At 37.1% G+C, this 22,891-nt stretch overlaps 2 long non-coding RNA genes across 3 annotated transcripts; one reads left to right on the plus strand and one right to left on the minus strand.

Moving 5' to 3' along the window:
- Window positions 1-1,846: 1,846 nt before the first annotated feature.
- On the plus strand, window positions 1,847-11,333 carry LOC149105010 (uncharacterized). 2 transcript variants are annotated; one of them, XR_016201595.1, is made up of 5 exons: window positions 1,847-2,112; window positions 3,439-3,508; window positions 3,755-3,807; window positions 6,158-6,257; window positions 10,605-11,333. It is a non-coding gene; the product is annotated as an uncharacterized LOC149105010 (long non-coding RNA). The 2 variants fall into 2 exon arrangements; XR_016201596.1 differs by lacking the exon at window positions 3,439-3,508.
- LOC149105011 (uncharacterized) lies at window positions 11,318-16,100 on the minus strand. The gene is made up of 2 exons (XR_016201597.1): window positions 15,433-16,100; window positions 11,318-12,242 (listed from the first exon to the last, which is right to left on the minus strand). It is a non-coding gene; the product is annotated as an uncharacterized LOC149105011 (long non-coding RNA).
- Window positions 16,101-22,891: the final 6,791 nt, after the last annotated feature.

Here is a 22,891-nt window from a genome sequence, read left to right on the forward strand (position 1 = left end):
TATTTGCATGCAACAAGAACAAAACAATCGTTACCTGCACTTACTATGGTAAACGTTAGAACTGTTTCAAATCTAAATAATCTCGTCTCCTCTAAAACATGTCCTAACAACTAGAAGCGACGATTCGTGACTTTTAATTGAATTTACTCCTTGTGAAAAACAAAAGTATCAAGTTACCTGTGTAACTAAAAATGAACATATCTCGTTTCATTTGCATACTACCGTGAACTCACGAACTGTTTCAAACCTCAAGGCTCATCTCCTTCATAACTAAAATCCTCAGCCTAACCCACAGAAAATGTCGAAGTAAACCCAATATATGAATACTTCCTCCTCTTTTATAGAAGAATAAATATGCCCGTTCTGAACTCTATCGGGATCAAATCTTCTCACGTACCATTTACCTTTACAACAAGAAATTTGATTGGCTGTTTATAGTAGATCCAATCTGATTGGTGTGACATACATACATCTCTCACTCACTCACTCACGCACTCACTCACTCATCCATTGACCCATCCATAACAAACATACCCGACGCGCCGACTAAGCGGTATTTTTTTTGTAAAAAAATAACTCAAAAATGACTAGCGTAGCCAAGCAGAGAACGGCATTCGTGATAGAACGCTAGTAGATTTATACTAAAATAATGTATAGCTCTTTTGCCAGTTCATATTTGTTTTAAATAAACTTACCTTCAAATATGGGCTTTAATTTAATTTAATCTAGAAAGATTGTTTTGTTCCAGCCAAGCCGAAACAATCTCTATCGGCTTTCCTACAAAAAATCTCTTTATGTCCAACAAGCAGTGCTTTACAATTGTGTTTGATAAACCACATGCAAGAAGCAATTTTTTTATTTTCCCCGCCCCTCTACCTCCAGGATAAGACCGTCTTAAACAATCCCCCACCCTCGGGCACGAAGGGCTGGACTTGTTCCGGGAGTTGCCCGGGGGGGGGGATGATAATAGGTGGAAATGAACGACGCAAAAAGTACAAGTAACAGTAAATAGTAGGAGGTGTAAAAGTGAGTGGAGTCCAGAGAAAGCATAGCTTGTATTATGGAATAGGGACAGGGACTCCACGCTTGCTCCAGGAAGATGAGCTCTCTTACATCATCAGACTGTGGTTTTTAAATTTTTTAAATCTTCTTTTATCCCTTACCCATCCCCGGGTCCAGTACAAATATCTTCTCTCAATCATCGCCCTTGAGCGTAGCGAGAGGCTGATCTTTGATCAGCGACGAAGTCGCGAACCCAAGCGAAACTAACAAAATGGAAATATAATTGGAGAGGACGTTTGAAAAGTCTAGTAGTTTTCTAGAACACGAAAATTTCCAAGAGCAGCTATGGGCTATGGCCTGAGACGTAAACGGTTAATTGTGTGTTTACGAAACGCTAATTAGTAATAAAGGATAAACTAAGCGTGTACTTCAAGAGACAGTTTAAACATCAACATAGATTGTTGTTTTAGAAGTATGAATATACAGTGGAACTCCGTTAATACAGTCACCAACAAGCCATGAAAATATAGCCGTTTTAACAGGGTGGCCGTTTTATTAAACGGCCGGGTAGTGTCAAATTTTTGATTGGTCTTAATAGAGTGACATCTTAACAGATATATTACTATTACACATCTAAACAACTGTTCTTTAAGAAGCTCCCAAAATGCAGGTATAATTAAAAAGAAAGATTGAAGATTTAATCAGTTCATGCAATATTAACCATGGAAATACGAAAATAACTGGTTTGAGTGGCCGTATTAGTTTCCACTCTAAGTATTCCAGACTGCTCGCAATGAACGCATGTATGCATTGCGTACCTATTCTTCATTCATGAGCTGGGGAAGCGGGAAAATTTGCATTTTGTCAACACCGCTTGTGGAACAGCTTCTGCGTCGGGTCCCTTGGTCGTTGACAAGGGAAAGCGCCTCGAACTGCTGAATACGGAACTGGAAATTTGCACTAACATGCGAAGTACATGATGGTCAGAAACGGAATTTCTTCGCAACTTAAGTCAAATGTAGTCAACAAGATGGATTTAAGTTGAGAATTTAAGCACACCAAGAAAATTGAATCAGCCATGCTGATGTCCGTGGTTCGCTTCTTTACAAGGTAATGGACTGCAAAAGTTATATCTGTTTTATTTTGACGGTGCTGTATAGTTCTTTGTGAGTTTAAGAAACGTTTTGGACTCTCAAACATATATAAGATGCAGATGGCAATGCTGAATTTATAAAAACATTTGAGCAGCCATGTTGGACTAATCGCCTTGTGAAGATCTGTGAATATTTATGATCTGGGCGTTTTTGAATCAGCAAGCTTTTAAATTTAAGCTTCATTTTAAGCTGAAATCACTGATTATAGTTGCTGAGAACGAAATAATTTTGAAACATGCTTTTATCCTTCCATAACTGCAGAAATTCTTGCTTGCTCATTGGCTATTTTCATTGTCAATAAGCGGACGGACACATGAATTTATAATTTATTGTAAAAAACAAATTGACGTCAGATTTTCATGCATCTGGTCTGTTATTATTATCATTATTATTATTATTATTATTATTATTATTACTATTACTATTACTATTACTATTACTATTACTATTACTATTATTATTATTATTATTATTATTATTATTATTATTATTATTATTGACTATGAATCTCATCATAACATTGTCAAAGTAGATCCACAGCTACTTTGACAATGTCACAACAAAATTCATGACAGATGCATGAAAAACTGAAGTCAATTTGTTAATTTCTGATATATGAATCAAAACATAAGCTTATATTTTGTTACTTAACCCACCGGCTCCCGCAGCTTTTTGTCAAAAATGCATTTTTTGGAGATTTTGGAGATTTTCGGGCTGGACATGGGCCAAATTAGCTCCAATCTACTCAAAAAGGCATTTGCAACATGACAGCATGCCTTTCCTTCCACTAGCATCGCATTTTATGACATTTTCAATTGGGCATGGGCGAAATAAATGTTGAGATAAGAAAGTAACCTATGTCTTTTGGCTTTTCATTTGGAGTAGCCACGTGCAGTCGCAGGAAATTTTGCTCTGAGTTTTTTCGCTCAAATTTCTGAGCATTTTTGTGCATATTTCAGGCTCCATTGAGTCAATCACTTTTATCTGGGTATCACTGGAAAGATCTTTTCCTCCTGCAGAACTTGAGTATAGATGATGCCAATTTTGGTCAAACATGATGACGTAAGAGGTGGAACAAAGCCCAATTTTTGTCACGGCCGATTACGGGCAGCATGGGAGTCAATGGGTTAATATGTAAATTCTGATTCAGTGTTTCATCATCAAGCATAATCTGGACCATTTCCCAAATTTAGACATTGAATTGATTTCTTTGCCAGTACGATCCATATTTAATATGTGATTTATTGATACAATGTTTGTTTATTCATTTTGAGTTTCCCAGCAGCTTTTTAACTACTTGACAAACAGTGCAACAATAATATTGGAAATTTTTTACTTTCAGGGCAAAGTAGGTAAGGGCAAAGTTTATTCCTCTAAGTACAGTATAAAGAGTTTTATCCATAAATTTATGTAGTTTTGTTTCCATTAGTGTGCATGCTTTGTCAGTGCTAGGTAAGGATGTGCTTCAAAACATGACATCACTGTAAAATGTTTCTTATTTGACCTTTACCTTTCTACTCCTTGATTTGTGAGCAGAATTATCATGTATTTATGAAAAGTACTTATTTATTTATTTATTTATTTCCTTTCTTAAATAGTTTCTGGGAGATTTCACTGACAATGGAACAACTTCATTCACCATAGCACAAAGGTAAGTTGTGATGTGCTTTTTCTTTTATCAGTGTGATGTATTGCTCAGAACTGAGGATCCAACATTCCAAAGTATTAAACCATGAGAGAGCCACTTGCTTAAGAAGTTCCCTAAAATGGGTGAGCTGAAAGAAAGATGCTTCAGGCTTAAGGGTGCTTCCAGTATGCAAGTCTTGTAACTTGATAGAAAACATGCATGTATGGAGCCCTAGTAGTGGCCTGTTAGTCCAAACCAGTTTGATCACCCATTGTGCACAGTTCTTGCAAAGTGAACAATAAAGTCATTTTACTCTCACAGTGCCTCTGTCCAACCAAAAGTATATTTGTGTACCAGCAAATTGCAGGGGCCGCCAGACAGAATACTCACTTGGGGCATAACCTGTGATAGACTGTAAGAGTCTCCCATCCAGGGGTTGGCGGGGGGGGGGGGGCAGGGGGGAGAGAGTACTATTATTGTTTTCCCCATGCTGTAGGAGCATAATATAGTAGGCAATGTGGACCGTTTTGGTTGGCGTGCAAACTTTTAACCTTATTTGAAGCACAGTAATTATTTATATTTGGTGGGAAACATTCCAGATATCTCCAAAACTTGGCACCAGAAAGGATCCCTATCTGGAAATGATCTCAGAGCAGAAAATTAATAACTTCCAAATTAGAGGGCAAAATTACATGGAGTGATCTCAAACTGTAAAATGATCCCTGATTTGGACAGCAAATGATGCTAGATGGCATAAAAGCTCTTGACAAAATGAAAGCGGAGCCTTGAAACTTATTTGCAAGTCTACGTTTTAAATATTAAATCTGATTTTTAATAAGTAAACTCTGTTTGTTTGGGACTAACATTTTCAAACTTGCAACTAACTTTTCAGAAGAGGTCATAACGTTGCAACTTCATATATTCTTTTTTCAATTACAAGCCCTGCCAAATACAAGGAAGAATCCTCAGAAAAACAAGAAGAATTGGGCTCCTTAGAACAATCTGCCTGAGTATCACCAGGCCTTCCTTAGGGGATAGTTTAGGGGAGGAGAAGAGGAATGGAGGAAGGCCTGACACATAGGCATTGATAGACTTGTGTTTCCATTACGCATTTGTGCCCATTGAAACACGTCGGCACAAAAAAGTAGGGTACCCAAGATGCTCTGCGTGTCCATAAAGCTTTGCCACCATTTTTGGTTCCCTTTGACTTCAAAACCAGAACTCCCAAAAGGGAGTTAAATAATTCTCCCTCTATATCAACTGTGATATACCAAAAATGTTCAAAAGGTCATCAGTCATTTTAAGCAGAGCTCTCAAGTCTCACGCATTGCGTGTGAGACTCGCACAAATGAATTCATTCTTGCGCTGTCATGCTGAAACTATCACATAATCTACTACTTGTTTGCTTTGTGCTCGCTTTGAGCACTTTCCTGCAGTAGGAATTTTTGTGCAGAGCTGCTCAGAATGAAAGAAAACACATCTTACATGTAGCTACTTCAATTTTTCAAAATTTTCTAGGGGACATGCTGCTAGACCCCCTAGAAAGGTGATGCCTACAGCATCACAACCGATGGATGGCTATGCTGTCAAAAATCTCACTCTTTGGCAACAAATCAACTTGAGAGCTCTCACATAATTCTTGCAGTTGGATGAAAGCAATTTAGAAGTGAGGTTTATTGATAATTTGCTTATATATAATTATTCCCTACGGTGGAGTTGACTGGTCAAGTCATGTAATATATTAAACACAAGAGACAGTGTTTCATCACGAAGCGATGTGAAAATACAACACGCAGCGGAGTATTTTTGACATAATTTGAGGTTTTTGGATAGCGGATGAAATTCTGTCTTGAGTGTTTGATATATCTTCTCAATCAAAACAAAAACTAAGGTGTAAACAGACAGTCAAGCAAAATCATCAAAATCTATGCTAATTAAGACCGGGTATCCAAACCTCTATAACAGTGGTGATTTTCTTTGTTTTCAATTGATGAATTATTTTAATTAAAATGAGTCAGGGAAATAATAATAGGGACAGCTGCATAGACTGCTGAAATTTCTTCTTTGCTTGCGGTAGCTCCAAGAAACCATTTTGCTTATGACCCTCGCAAGCTGGGAGGTGGATAGCACTCACTTCCTCAGGATGTAGTAGTCAACTATTTATTGCTTACAAAAACTCCATGTCATTCCTATTTTTTTCCAGGATCATTTGTGGGTCACAATTTGGGTATCATTTTCAGTTCAAGATCATTTGTGGTTCATTTTGGTGATCATTTCTGGTCTGGGAATAATTTCTGGTGCTGTGCAGATTTCATTTTGTTCTGATACTAGGCAAAAGAGCATTTATCAAATTATTTTATTTGTTTTTCTCAAGAGCTTCTGCATTTTTTGGTTGATGTTACTGAAGAGTACTATATCGATGGTACAAGTCACAACAGCAGGAATGGAACAGAAACTCTATGCGTCATAGCTTGGTGAGTTCAGTTTTCCTTGTTAGCAGTAGACATGACTGTATTTTTTGTTAGCAGTTTTCTGTGGCTGGCTACATACTGGCAAACATGCAATACAATTGGCTACACTGCCTTAATTTATAATTGGTTGATAGATTGCTTTTGCTCACTTGATCATGGACGTTTTTTCAGAAGTATTAAAAAGTTTGTCAATAAGGCAGTTTTATTGTTATTTCAAGCTCAGTAGATTCACTATGGGGGACATCTACATGTAGAATTTCTATTATTTCTATAAATACAGTATAATGCTTATCCTTGATTTCTTTGTCCTCATCTCTCACTCCCTAAACTTGAGCTCATCTGAATCTAATAATTTGCAATAAAAATTATGGTTTTGTTTACACAATAGCACAAAACAACATTATCCTGGATGTCTCATCAGTGCACAGCACATTAAGCGTTAAAAGCACTTTTGAACTACTTTTTCATCCAATGGGAGAAATGTAAGGGTGGGATGGGCAGATTTGTGTCATTTCAAAGCAAAGTTAGGTGGTCATTGCTGAGTCAGTTACAACTTCAAAAAAAGTTTGGACTGAGGTATTTTCTTGAATGATGACCAGTCATGCCAATCAGACTAACTGGATAGCTTTTCGTAACCAAACTTTTCATGTACGTCATAAGGGAGCCTTGGATTTTTGTGAATTGAAAATAGTATTGTTTCATCAGCACCAGTATTTTACCATAGCAACCATGATGACACATTGTTATTTTTGTACAGGATAAATGAGTATTTCTTTAAGCTTACTCAAGGTGGAATAAGACTAAAGTAGAGTCAGTGTACCAAGAAAAATTTTTCATGTGGTATTTTTAGATGAAAGAGCTACACTTTGAATGTAAAATTGCTTTCCCAATCATTTTTTGAAACCTCTAACTAGCTCTGGAAAGAGCTGTTATACAGCCATTTAGGTGTTTGTTTTCAATATTGATTTGGTATAATTTATTGTAGTCATCATACCAGAGGAAAAGCTAAGAAAGGAAATGATGTGATAGGTGCCCTAAATTTGTCATTAGAAAATATCTCTCATGATGATATCCATTTGAAGCCTAGTCAAGGTTCATGTCAGACCCAAGCCCCAGACAATGAGCCAATTCACAGGAGAGAACGATCTAATAAAATTTTCTAATTAATTTTAATGACCACTGTTTGCAACAATATAACATTTAACCTACAGTTGTATGCTATAACTGAAGTATTTTGAGATGTCTTGCATACCAAATTGTTCAGATAAGTTTCAGATTAAGTTGCAATGTTTGGCAGCTTTTACTCTATTTATTGATTTTAAAAAAGTTATAAACACCATTGAAGTCAGCTCACAGTCCCTTTCCCTATCCCTGGTTAACCCAGAACTGATCAAAACCCAGTTTCTGGTTACAATACCAATAATATTATCCAGCAAGCAGGTGACAAGAATAAACTAAGATAATCATCAGTTAATGGAAACAGTATATTGTCTTGATCCACCATCAAATTCTCAGAACTCAGGTACACATGTTTTGATAGAGCTGTATGGCTCTCATTACTGAGAAGAATTTTAAAACGTTTTGAAGTTGATATAAAACCAGTTGTAGATGGACTTTTGCATTCTCCACAAGATAATTTTGTAATTTTGAATAGATCTGTATGGCGCTTCTAGAGTTAATGCTGTTGGTCAGAAATGTAGAATCTTAATAAATGTTTCTTACAATGTTAACTGCATACAAAGGTTATTATGATTTTAACAAACAGCTGGTTACAAAAGCTTGAATGTTTTTAAGGACAGTGCCTACTTATGTTAGTGCCCACATGTTCTGCGCATCACACAAGGCATGGATTACATGCCACATATCTGCTAGGGTTGAAACTGGTGGAATCAACTAAGCTACCAAGTGTACAACTGAAATGTCAGAAAACATTTTCTTTCTGTGACCAAATCAAGTTTAATGAAAATGTCCTAAAACCAAGAACACCAGGATAGCAGCTGGCATATTGCAAACTGTTGTGAAGTGAAGAAAACGATTGCCTGCTAAACTTGAGGCTGTAATCAGCTAATTTCATGCCAATGTACAGCACAAGAAAACAAGGCAGCCAAGTGCAATGAGCTATTAACAAAGTATACATAATTTATATGTTACATAACTGTATGAAGGCATGATGGATCATTGCAGTTATACACACAACTTAAGCAGTTGTAAATTAAAGCCTGAAAAAAATTCAGGCCTGAACGGGATTCAAACCCATGACCTCTGTGATACCAGTGCAGTGCTCTACCAACTGAGCTATCAAGCCATCTGGGAGCTGATCACATTGTGAGTTCGTAATATACCCGTAGATGGTGAAGAATACAAGTGAATACCAGTACATGAAAGGTCATATATTTGAACTGCGGAGAAAGATATGAAGGCATGATTGATCATCGCGGTTATACACATAACTTAACCAGTTTTTAAAATTAAAGCCTGAATTTTTTTCAGGCTCTAATTTCACAACTGCTTAAGTTGTGTGTATAACTGCAATAATCAATCATGTCTTCATATCTTTCTCTGCAGTTCAAATATATGATCTTTCATATATTCACTTGTATTACACTGTACATAACTGTTCTGCTGACTGCAATAGCAGGCTCATAAGCACAGGCAACCCAAAACTAACATGTAACCTAGCAGTTTATAATGCCTGTGCAAATGCACAATGTCTTTGACTCTAGTTCTTGTTATGGGGTTCATTTATACTACACTAACCACTAACTGCTGAAGAACTATATGTAGCTGCTTAATCCTTAGAATATATTTACACTGAAATCAAACTGTAAGCTTCTACATGAAGATAGCATGGTGCATGTGCTTAACAATAATTGCACAATCATTGCGAGCGATGCAAGTCTTTGATTTATTGGGTAGGTCACAGGAAAATTGTCACAGACTATAAAAACGATTTCAAAAAGATGAAACTAACTAGTTTAACTTTTAAGCCTACTGAACATGTGATTAACTTGTTGTGTGCAAGAGCTATGTAGACTGTATTTTTTGCTAAACAGAGAGAGATTAATGTTGCTGTTGTTACAATTATTTTTTTGTTATTAAAAGTTACATAGGAAAGGTGATTTTGTGTCACCACTTGCTATGCATTTTAAAGATTTTTATAAACATTATTGGTTTTGTGTACGTAAAGGCGAATTCTAAGGAAATCTGTGAAGAAAAATTTTTGGTCTTCTTTTTAGAAACAGTTTTGATGTCAGCATTTTTGTTCACCACTTTTGTTTTTTTCACTTTTCTTCTGGGATTCCCATAGGCTTATAGCCCTTGTTGGAATCTTCTATTTCCACTAATTCTACTTGTTCAGTTTTTTTTTATTTCATAGCTCTATTTCAGGCCAAAGGCCTTTGTATCTAGTAGGCACCATTCTTAAAAAGAAAGAAAACAACTGTTCCATATTTTCTGCTCGAAATAATTTGATCAGTTTTTATTCTTTTGACATAAGACTGTTGAAAATTACCTGCACGTAAAAATGACTCTCTCTTGTTTGTTATTGATAAAAGGGCATTCTAAAAGTCGTGATTATTTTTCAAGACTGTTGGATTCTCTGCTGTCAGGTAGTTGCACTCGAGTTTAGACTTCAACTAGCACCTTTTAAACAATAAAGGGACAGCCAGTTTGCTAATGTACCAGAAATGTCAAATGCTAGTTTATTAAATACACCAAAAGAGAAAGGAAAGACTTCACACAGATTACAAACAACAAAGTATCCATTTGGAGAAAAATCTTTAATCAAGGGGTTATCTGTCACCAGTTTCATGCAGCTAACGTAACAATGGCAACCAGTACAAGTGTATGTGAATAATTCTTTTAGAGAAATTGTCTTCATTTATCACCAAGTTCTCAGAACAATGATTATGAAAGGAAAAGTAAGGCAACTAGTAAAGATTGATTAAAGAGGTGTACATAGCGGCCAGTCCTTATACAGAGGGCAAGCATGATCTTAGAGAATATACTTGTATTGTGTTGATATATAACTTTTATCAAAGGAATGTATGGAACTCGTTAGGAGAATTGATATTTTAATCTTGGGACTGAATAGCATATGGCTAGATGCAAATAGAAACAGAACTCGAATAGAACAATTTCGATATATTAGAATTCAGCCTTAAACAATAGACCTCAGTGCGAGGCTCTGGGGAATAACTACATAGTTTGTGGGGTTTATTTCCCAGAGCCTCGTGCTGAGGTCTATTGTGTTAAGCTGAATTTTAATATATCGAAATTGGTCTGTTGTAGCTGTACAAATTACTCTGAAGCTTGTACCATTAACATGTTTTTTGACCTTTTTTCTTTCAGGTTGAAATAAAACGTGAGGAGCTCAAGAAAGGAGGAAAATAAATAAAATTTTGCTTTGTACAAGCGAACAAAAGTAAAAACATTTAAGTCCATTGGCGCGAAAATTGTCTTGGGATTAAAATGTTGCGCTTTTAAAGCGACCAGAAAAAGAAACTAGTAAGTCTTTTACGTGATATTATTTTTTGGTTATTGCGCTTTTAAAGGGGACCAAAACATGCAAAGTCGGAAAATAGCTAAGTCTTTGGGCGGGAAAGTTGTCCTCAGGAAAGGAAGTCTGTGCATTTGAATGGTGTCTGGTTTTGAGTCAAAAATATACTAAGTCTTTTGGCGGGAAAGGTTTTCTCGGTTAAATAGTGCGCTTTTAAAAGAAACCAAACAAAGTCGTAAAAAAAAAACTAAGTCTTTTGGCGGGAAAATTGTCCCTAGAAAAAAAAGTCTGTGCTTTTGAATGGTGTCTGGTTTTGAGTCAAAAATGTACCAAGTCTTTTGGCGGGAAAAATCTTGCCTTGTGCAACGGATTTGTCCCATCAAAATTCAAAGTATATGTTTGTTTTCTGGCTAGACTCTGTTCAAAATCGCAGAATTTTTTTTCTTTCTGGCAACCCTACATAGTCAAAAAATAGTAAAAGAGATAGCCTACATTCCGACTAGTTTCCAGGCCCCTTTTAAAAGCGCAAACTTTTTTACTTATTTGTATGCAATGGAAGACAATAAACAAAAGAAACAATAGTAGTTGTAAAAGTTTTTATTGTTTATTCAATATCCTTCACTAATTACAACACTTTCGATAAGAAGTAAAGTTGTTTACAATGGGCGAGGTACAAGTGATCATAGAACACTTAAAATTACTAAGTGTGGATATCACAACTACTTTCTTGATTAATCAATACAAAGAAAAAAAACTAAGACGAAATGTGAAAAAAATTTTGATGAGTACTGGCGTTTTAAAACGTTATTTTTCAAATTAGAAATTCCAACTAAGAGAAATGAATAAGTCGTGAATGCAAAACCTGGAGCAAAAAAATAAGACGATCATAAAGACAATTACTGCTGTCAAAAAACAGCGTAGTAAACTATATCAACAAAACACGCTTTGCATGTTTTGATTGCAAGGTCTATTACCCAAGTTGTACGAGTTTCTTGATTAATTTAAGAAATAAAAAATTGTTTGATTCATAGGAAACTTTCTCTAAAACGCTTAAGATTTATCAAATCTTTTAAACTGAAGCTTGACCTCCCTTGCTGAAGGAGTAGCATTTGTATTCCTTCCGAAATCCTTGCTAATTTGCAGAGTTTGCAAAATTTAGATTAAAGCACTTGTTAATGATTTTGCAAGGTTCTAGACAATTAGTTCCTGATGAAAACTAATCCTGGTTCTTGTTTACTTATGATTTCTGGTCCCTCGATATTTCAATTTGTTCAATGGTTTTGCGAAAACTTCTGATGATTGAATTTTGTCGTTTAACGAGGAGTCTCGAAGGCGGAATGATTGTTACCAGCCGCCATTAAATTACAGTTACTACCTCTAGTATTAATCTCTGACTATCTTGCCCTGTCCTCCCGAGCTGACTTCGTAAAGACTTCTTGTCTTTCCTCTCCTAGATTGTGATCCACACCATTCAGCAATCAGTATTCACGCTGAAAGAGAGCAAACGTGCGTGTTAAAATCAGAGGAAATTAATTCAACTTGTTTACAATTGGCATGCGACAATGCAATTTGCTTTGTATCTGTATTGATTGTCAGGAATCATATGTGAAATTGATTTACTATCTGTGGTACTTTCGTCATTAACTTTCAAACTGAAGTTTGGCCTTTCCGTGGAGGCAGGGAAGTTGTGTGATAACGACACTTTGTTACTTCTTTGTTGCATTAGTTAAATTAGCTTCGTTATTCTCCGCACTGGTAAACCGACTGATGTATTGATATTGCCAGAAAAAGTGAGATGTTGATCATATTACAGACAAGTTAACTAAAAAGCAAGATAATTTGGAAATCAAACGAGGGCTTCGCGATTGGGCACCTATCTCTATCAGGCATGAAACGAATAAGATTCAAAACAAAAAAAGACGAACAAATAAATTTTAAAAAAAACTGAAAATAACTTTAAAAGCCTCAAATACAATTACCGCAAGCGAAGAGCAAAAGACTCTACACATGACTTAATGTTGTCCGTAGTTGGTGAAAACGTTTTGAAAAACAAAAATAATTAAAATCAACTTTGACACCTAATTTGAATTTTGGTTTAGCACGTGAAAACAGGACCTTTGTAAAATTATCGTGTTTTTGCAAATTCTATATCCACTGTCAAATTAAACCCTTGACGCTTTTTCAACTTTCCTTCCCTGTCATCATTAAAATGTCTGAACTTTTCTGCGAGTTTGAATTTGGCGGGTTTCTGCCACATAAACACGCATGCTAATTATCATAATATTGCGTCAAAATTCTCCATTCTTTAGCATTTTGCATATTTCTTTTGAACCGAAATATTTCAGCAAACTTTTTTCATTACTTCGTTGGGTTAAAAAACATTATAGGAAAGAAAACCTGCGAAACTTTTATTATTCATTGACGACTAATTTTCAGCTTTTTATCACGTTCACTATTAGTTAACGAGCAGTCTGGCTGGTCTTCCCTGAGAATCCCCTTTCGTTTGCTAAAGATTTGTTTACATTCCGATCATACCATTACTCGTAACAAATTTTGTTCATAAAATGTCAAAGCTCAGTAGAAGTTGAAATTGCTCTTTTGATAAAATAAACACCATGTCCTGTAAGTTCCTCAAAATTCTAATCTTCAGTGATCAGTAATTTTAACTTGCCGCGTACATACTAAAGCTCTGTCCGTGTCAATTCGAGTATGCAGAAAAATAGTTTTAAGTTTACTATGGTCTAAAACGTTTATTCATGGTGAATGGTAATACGTAACGATGAATTAATTGAGAAAAGTAGCCTTACATGAGCGAAAGTTGCACGACAAAAAAGAGATTGTACCTACATCACTCACACCATTGAAATGCGAAATGCAAAATTAAAACTCTTTCTGGCGAGTAAGCCAAATACAGTATAATGCCGTCCTTTCCAATAACTAACTGCTCACCGAAAGCAAACCTGAGTGAAATTAACCAAAAGCAAAGAGTACATTTGGCGTACTGCGTTCTACAAAAACCTTGCACTTTTTTTTTTTTTTCAGGAAATCTTTAGCAAATTGAAACGCCTTTTCAGTAGTTTTTGTTTAGCAGTGTAAATGAAAAGGAAGGCTCCGGTTGGCAGCCAGCTCCTTTTGAAAATACGATGTCAAAAACTGACAAGCTCATTACAAATCCAATCATCTCTCCTCCAATGCGTTTTGCTGCCTCGTGATATTTTGCACGATCAGCGCGCAAATAGGCTCCTAAGTAAGATAAATAAACTGAGTTGAATAATTTTTTTGCCACAAAAATTCTGGCTAAGTCGCATGGGTTTCGCATCTTTGATTTTTGATTTATCTGTAAACTTCATAGTATTTTTGAAAGGTGTGAGTCAAATATAAGTTAAAAGAGAAAAGGAGTTTTTCTTTCTTGTGCCTTCCAAAATGTAAAATGTGCATCGCATCTCACGCCTGAACAAATCTAATTTCCCTGAAAAAAAATATAACACTTTTTCGGGTTCTTTAAAGGCTGGTTTCCGTAATAAATCTTTGAGTTAACATTGAGCTAAAATATGATCACGACAGTCTCGAAACCATTCAGGGTTGTTGATGATTTTAATGTGAAAAAAGGAGTTACCACTCCCTATTGATCTTGCAATAGATCCCAACCTCCCCACCCTCCACCAAAAAAAAAAAAAAAAAATTAGAAGATATAGCCACAATGCACTTGAGTTCTACATTTCCTCAGTTATATCTTTGTAAAAGTGCTCAATACCTTATTCTTGCAATATCAATACTATGATTATAACAATTTGTTACTCGATTGACTTTGGTGCCTTGCAATATATATATATATATATATATATATATATATATATATATATATTCAAACAGGCGAGAGCGCATCAAAGTAGCCTGTGTAGCAGCCGTTTCCTTTCCTTTTTCAGGCAAAGAGATGGAACAAGCGAGCGAGAAAGCGGGCGAGCGAAAGAGCACGCCTGGGGTGAGAAAAAACTTTTCAGTTTCGTTCCCTTCGCGTGCTTTTTTGGAAGCGCTGCTACGCAGGCTAGCATCGAAGAGGATTCGTAATGACATAAACCGTATTCCCTCGATTCAACACCTACACCGATTAAATAAGTGCCCCTTTTTGAACAAGTGGCCCACAGAATCATGAAATTTTAAATATATAAAGATCTTTAAACTCGATCTCTCAACGAAACCAGAATGAATGCAAATCAAATTTACCCTAGGTTCTCACCAGAAATTTCTTGTATAGAGAGGAATGCTTCATCGAGATAATAAGGTTAATCAAAACTATAGCAAAATTCTCGACCGTGATTGACTATCAGCAGCCCGATTTGAGCATTAAATGGACAGTGTGGGCGTCATGCTTGTAATTGGACAGTACGCGTCATTTTGCGCGCGCTGTTGCGGTGCACTTTGTCGAGTAGACTGCTGTGTTTGTCAGCATTCATAACGACGTTTAATCGTTCCGCGCTCAATCGATGGTTTGTTCGTTTCTCGAATTTTGTCATAGTTTTGATTAATTGGTAACAGGGCTTCGCGTCGTCCAATTCAGTCTGTAATCATACTCGTGATTAACAAATCGGACGACCGCGAAGCGGGAGTCCGATTTTGTTAATCACTCCACTCAGTCCTATCACCATTATTAATTAATGTAAAAAAAGCTTGTAAACTTACCGTGAAGACGATGGTGATAATGGATCAGACGTGATACTGGTATGCATTGTGGAACTACAGAAGAATAAAACAAGTCAATAAAAAATTGCTGCTGGATAGTTCTTTATCACTGTTGTTTAATAACGTAGTTAGCATCTTTTACGGAGCAATAATATCGAAAATAGACAAGAAAAATTGCCCCCGTACCCCAGCCTCGCATATTTTCTACGCGTCCCAGTTTGTCCCTGGTAGGTGAAGCAAAAATCAGGGGAGTAAGATTTCATGGAGGTAGTTTGCATGCCATCCAAAGGTCACCCTGCCTTCAAGCGTGTGACCCTACAACCAGGGAGCCCCTCTTCTCGAACCAACCTCACTTCTCGTGTAAACAGTTCGCTGCTATTTATATTGAAATGTTTAAAAAGCTTTCACGCCGGGGGCAGTGGGGAAGGGGGAAGAATCTGTATTGAGGGAAGCCATCTAACCAGGGAGAATATGTTTTCGTCGTAAACAGGCTATCATGTTTCACGTGCCTGTCATGTTTCACAGACTGTCATGTTTCACGTGAAGTTGAAGCGTGATTTGATTCTTGTTTACGTCAGTATGCATTCTTATAAAAGAGTTACCTAGCCATACTCTGACAAGTACAAACAAAAACATTTCTTGAAATACCTATCATAAAATAACATCAAAAGCCCTTTGCAAACTTTGTTTTGCCTTGAAAAGGAAAAACAAAAACAAACGGAAAATAAGCCTAATGACTAAAATCAGTGGTGCCCTATTTGTTATAGACAACAGAAATAACACTGACAAACAAAAGTTTTAAAACCACGACAAACCAACACATTTGAACTAACTACACAGTTATGTTTACCTGTTCGACACGTCTTTGGTCAAGGGAGCAAGTGAAGACCTACATGTATCAGAAATAAGCAGTTGTGACAACGCAGCCATTTCTTTCGATCCTCTTGCATAGCAGGCCTAAAGTGCAAAAATACATTGAAATATAAATAAAACTTAAAACACAGTGAGCCTCAAAATAAAGAGCACGCAAATTATATCTTGTATCAAACACTGATTGTTCACTTGCGACTCTAGAATTTATGGTTTAAATAATAAGGGCTGCGAACTTGTTGGAGGAATTCAAAATACCCACTGTGGACCTCGACTTTAAATTTTACGTTGCCCAGGGTTAGTCGTAAAACGAAATTTAGATCATGTTCGCCGCGAGGAAAATGAAATGTCCCGCAAGCGTTTCAGTGATTGAGCGCTTATAACTTTTAGCATAAACACAAAAAAGATTATGCCTATATTCAAGGTAAAGATAGAAAAAAGTCTTGACAAAACTAATGTTCAAACTTATACGACAGTGATGACAAAAGTTGCCACCAACCCGAAAGTATTCCACCGGAAGACTTCACAGCAGAAGAAGGACAGAGCAAGTCGGACTGAACCTCCAGGATTAAACACGTGCAGCTTCTGTGTTCGCTAAATCATCAGTACAGGTTGAACATGTCGCTGTTTCGGTCCAAAATATCGCCTCTTGTTTAGGAAGCGTATTTGTCTCTCCTTACATCGTAACTTTCTTTTTTTATAAGCTTTGCATGGCAAAACTCTCTAGGTTTCGCAGTATAAAGGGAGCAAGAACTCCACGAAGGTGATGGCAAACTGACCTTGTAATGAATAAATTATTAAAGCCAGCGTGCGCTTTTGGAAATAATTTGAGCTAATTTGAAATGTAAATTTGCAGCATTGATCGGTTTCCCGCCAGTTTGTTACACTTCTTAGCAGTTTATTATTTTATTATTATAGGAGTAATTTTTAGGAGATGAAGTTAATTGTAACTTTAAAAAACCCATCATGAAGTCTTCATCAGGAGGGAAACGGTTTAGTTTTGTCTAGTTTGTCCCGGTTTTGGAAGATCTGCAAAGCTGAAGAATGCGGCGACAGGGTTTCAAAGAGACGAGGTGGGATTCATTATAGATGGAAAGGAATATTGCAAGGCCTTTAGCTTTGAAAACATCAAAAGAGTACCAGAGAAGCAGTGAAATTAAAGGAGACGGCAAATTAAAGGTTACTCTTAAACATGGAAATTCGCCCGGAGAGAACTAAAACTATTGTTATCTTCAAGAGCAAATTCAAGAACGAAGTGGGCTTCACGGTTAGAAGCCGGCTTTTTTGAGGGCATTGCATGTTCAAGTGGCAAGACGATTTCCACTTTTAACTCTATATCACGTTTTTAAGCCCTTTTCAACACACCCAGGGCTGAGATAGTAAAATCCGGCCGCGCTGAGAACCAATCAGATTGCAGGATTCGTTACAGTGCCATCTTGGAAAAACATAGGCAACAACATAAGTCTCGGAGATATATAGGAGCATGCATGGAGCTGTTTACAGTATTGATTTGGTTAATTTGACAAGTTTTTTTGGTTGCGATGTACAGCAAGAAAGAAACTGGGAATTTATAATGTACATAGGATGTTACATCGGTAATGGTAAGATAGCTAAATGGGAAGCCATAAAATGTTTGACTGAACAAACTACAGTAATCTGACGCGTCTCCAGATTAATGTAGATACCATCTTATTTTTTTCTTAGATTCGTTCTTTGATAAAACCCACACTGTGATTGGTGTGACACGTGCACATGCATAACTCCCTCACTCACCGATCACATAGCCCTTCCAACCCCCAAGAGGAATTTTTGCTCAAAAATACTCAAGTTAAGAGACCTTTTCGCATTTTATACGAGTCGTAAGTTTACCCTTTTTACACAACTCAACACAACAACACTAATAAAGTGTATTATCATTTGTCTCACGATGTAGTCACGTGAGATGTAGATCGCGACGTTTCGACTGCTTACTGCTAGTCTTCTTCAGGCGATAAGGTCGACTGATTGCACGGTATCATTTATATCACAAAGGTCGGCTGTGGTTGGTGCATTTCGATCCTCCTATTGTTCCATTGTTCCGGCGAGTAGCTGTTCCCTCAGTGGTCCGCTGTTGTACCGTTCTCCTGTTGCTGTGTTTTTTGATCGTGGGCATTCGTGCTTCAGGAATTTCAATTCCGCTATCCCTGTTGCTGTTATTAGGCTGAAGTCTTATGTGAATAGCTTCCTTGACCCTACGTGTGTACTAGTGAGGATCTCGATCAATAAACTTGACCTCATTCCAGATAGGATAGTGGCCGGTCTCGTGAGTGTGTTCAGAAACGGCGGAGGTCTGGGTACCGGCGAGTCGTATATCCCTGTCGTGTTCTTTGATCCTCTCCTGCATAGATCTCCCTGTTTCCCCGATGTAGACTTTGCCGCACTCACACCACCCTCAGTCAGTAAAGCGCGGTATTGTGAAGTGTCTGTACAACCGGGCTAAACGTCTCGTGACCAAACCATCAGTAATCGTTGGAGAGAAGAAACATCTGTCATCTGTACTTGTTTCTAACGGATATCTCTCCTCTTTTGTACAGAGTATCACAAAGGCACGAACAACCCCAAGAAGAAAGCCCGTCGCGGAATTTAAATCCACCGCCGTTTTACCTTATGTCCACAGAGTTTCGGAGTCTCTCCGCCGCTGCCTAGAACAACAAGGCATTCGCACGCTCTTCAAGTCCGACACGACACTTCGGTCACACTTAGTGCGTCCAAAGGACACCGTCAACCCGGCTAAACAAGATGATGTTGTCTAGAGGATTTCCTGTGAGTGCGGCAAAGTCTACATCGGGGAAACAGGGAGATCTATGCAGGAGAGGATCAAAGAACACGACAGGGATATACGACTCGCCGGTGCCCAGACCTCCGCCGTTTCTGAACACACTCACGAGACCGGCCACTAACCTATCTGGAATGAGGTCAAGTTTATTGATCGAGATCCTCACTGGTGCACACGTAGGGTCAAGGAAGCTATTCACATAAGACTTCAGCCTAATAACATCAACAGGGTAGCGGAATTGAAATTCCTGAAGCATGGATGCCCACGATCAAAAAACACAGCAACAGGAGAACGGTACAACAGCGGACCACTGAGGGAACAGCTACTCGCCGGAACAATGGAACAATAGGAGGATCGAAATGCACCAACCACAGCCGACCTTTGTGATATAAATGATACCGTGCAATCAGTCGACCTTCTCGCCTGAAGAAGACTAGCAGTAAGCAGTCGAAACATCGCGATCTACATCTCAAGTGACTACATCGTGAGACAAACGATAATACACTTTATTTTTACATCTACCACGATGAATAACAACAACCTTTTCCTCGACACAACAACACTACTGAACCGAAAACAGAAAGAAAGAGAAAAAAACCTCTCTGACACGTTGAAAGTCTGATTTAATTAAATTGCACTTTAACTTGGTGCCACGCAGTCTTCAAAGAACGTTTGAACAGTTTTCATACTTTTTATCTTTAAAAATATTGGACTGAACAGAATGTCATAAAATGCCCACGAAATAAAAATAAACTGCTACTGCAAAGACGTAAAAACCGTCCAGAAATGAAAGCTTTTTTTGTTTAATATCCTGGGAACAATAGCCGATAACTTGTCAGCTATCTAATTGAATTTACTCCCATATGCATTTGTAACTAAAGATAGCAAACATCTCGTGGGAAAGAGTGGTGACGATTCGTCAGCTCTAATTGAATTTACTCCCTTGTGAAAAACAAGAGTGTCAAATTACCCTTTGCAACTAAAAAATAAAAATATCTCGTTATATTTGCATGCAACAAGAACAAAACAATCGTCACCTGCACTTACTGTTGTAAACGTTCGAACTGTTTCAAATGTAAATAGTCTCGTCTCCTTTAAAACATGTCTTAAGAACAAGAAGCGACGATTCGTGACCTCTAATTGAATTTACTCCTTGTGAAAAACAAAAGTATCAAGTTACCTTTGTAATTAAAAATAAAAATATCTCGTTGCATTTGCATACTGTAACTCACGAACTGTTTCAAACCTCAAGGCTCATCTCGTTCGTAACTAAAATCCTCAGCCTAACCCACAGAAAATGTCAAGGTAAGCCCAATATATGAATACTTCCTCCTCTTTTATGGGAGAATAAATATGGCCGTTCTAAACTGTGTCGGGATCAAATTTTCTCACATACCATTTACCTTTACAACAAAAAATTTGATTGGCTGTTTATAGTAGACCCAATCTGATTGGTGTGACCTACATACATCTCTCACTTACTCACTCACTCACTCACTCATCCATTGACCCGTCAATAACATACCCGACGCGCCGACTAAGAGGTTTTTTTTTTTACAAAAAAGAATACTCAAAAATGAAACCATTTATCGTTTGCCGGAAAAAGATGACTGTTACTGCTGCTTAAATGAATCATAGGCATGCAAGGCGTGCAAGAGTTATTTTTTTGTGAACTAAAAGTCTCGGAGATAGGAGCATTCATTATTTACAGTAATGATTTGGTTAATTTGACAAGTTTTTTTGGTCGCGATGTACAGCAAGAAAGAAACTGGGAATTTATGATGTCCATACGATGTTACAATAATAACGGTAATAGTAAGATAACTAAATAGTAAGCCATAAAATGTTTGACTGAACAAACTACAGTAATCTGACACGTCTCTAGATTAATGTAGATACCATCTAATTTTCTAGCAGGCAATTTGATTCGTTCTTTGATACAACCCACACTGTGATTGGTGTGACACGCGCACATGCATAACTCCCCCAAGAGGAATTTTCCTCAAAAGTACTCAAGTTGAGAGGACTTTTCGCATTTTATACGAGTCGTAAGTTTACCCTTTTTACGCAAGACAACGCAACAACACTTCTTCACCGAAAATAGAAAGAAAGAGAAAAAAACCTCTTTGACACGTTGAAAGTCTGATATCCTATCAGATATCCTGGGGACAATAGCCGATAACTTGTCAGCTCTCTACTGGAATTTACTCCCACATGAAAAACAAAAGTGTGAAGTTACCACTTGTAACTAAAGATAGCAAACATCTAGTGGGAACAAGTGGTGACGATTCGTCAGCTCTAATTTAATTTACTCCCTTGTGAAAAACAAGAGTGTCAAATTACCCTTTGTAACTAAAAAATAAAAATATCTCGTTATATTTGCATGCAACAAGAGCAAAACAATCGTTAGCTGCACTTACTATTGTAAACGTTAGAACTGTTTCAAATCTAAATAATCTCGTCTCTTCTAAAACATGTCCTAAGAACTAGAAGCGACGATTCGTGACCTCGAATTGAATTTACTCCTTGTGAAAAACAAAAGTATCAAGTTACCTTTGTAACTAAAAATAAAAATATCTCGTTGCATTTGCATACTACTAACTGATGAACTCATCTCGTTCATAACTAGCCACCATTACACTGAACATTATGCACTCTAAAACAACCCAATGTATTTATATAACTGTCATACTCCGCTGCAAACCGGATTAAATATCACAAACCGGCAACATACACGTCAGTCTTTATTTTTCAATTACCAGCCGAGTCCTTGTGTTTCATACAATAAAACGCTGAAGACTTCATATACCTCACTTAAGTTATCTTGAACAAAAATAATTTCCTTTTTCTTCAACTACAATTCGTGTTGATTATTAATGTGAATAAGCGAAAACCCTGATAACATTGAGGAGAAAAGATTTAGTTTCATTAAAACGTATCTTCTCATTCCAGTAGTAAACAAGAACTATTATAGCTGTAAAATCGTCACAGAATAATATCTTTTTGTTCTATTGACGAAATTAATCGTAGTCTTTTCGCTTTTGACATTGAAACTTATCAATGGATGCTGAAATTAACGACACGCCCGGAACACTCATTACGAACTCTGCAGCAATATTTAGGTTTCAATACAACACGCAAACGATTTGAACCTGGTCACAACCTCTTCACATTCCCAGTAGTGCATTCCGCCCCCCTAAAATACAATTGATCCTACCATAGAAACCACATCCACTTGTTTTTCATTCACATCTTAAGTGTCATTGTCTCAGAAAGTGTTCCAGGGGCCAAAAGTTGTGATCAACCGATTTGGCTGAAACTTGGCACAGAAGTTGGGTGCAATGAGATATTTCAAAAGCCAATTTGGCTAACTTCTCTAACTTTTAGTTTTGGAGTTTCAGGGGGGGGGGGTGTCATTTTTTTGCCCTTTGAACACCAAAAACCCAGCCTTCCAGGGGACATTTTGAAAGTGCCATAAAACCCAATAGGTAAATTGTGCTTCCAAATGAATTTGACCATGAACTTTACTATAATAGAGCTTTCATTTCATACCTGTAACTTTGTCCTCGAGGTATTGTACAGAGAGGAGCCTGGGCTAGAGTTTGGCAAAAATTGATGTCAAAATTACAACCCAAAATTGCCATTTTTGAAAAAATCAGTGTATCTACCTGCCTTCTGGCATAACTTTCGTACCCATACCATTATTTACTTTAGTGACTCAGTTATCAGAATCAGTTGAGAAAAATTTGGCTTATCGAAGTTTGTTGAATTTTT

Source organism: Orbicella faveolata, unplaced genomic scaffold (assembly GCF_042242905.1).
Source record: "Orbicella faveolata isolate gen_17 unplaced genomic scaffold, um_ofav_v1 contig_34, whole genome shotgun sequence".
NCBI classification, from domain to species: domain Eukaryota; kingdom Metazoa; phylum Cnidaria; class Anthozoa; order Scleractinia; family Merulinidae; genus Orbicella; species Orbicella faveolata.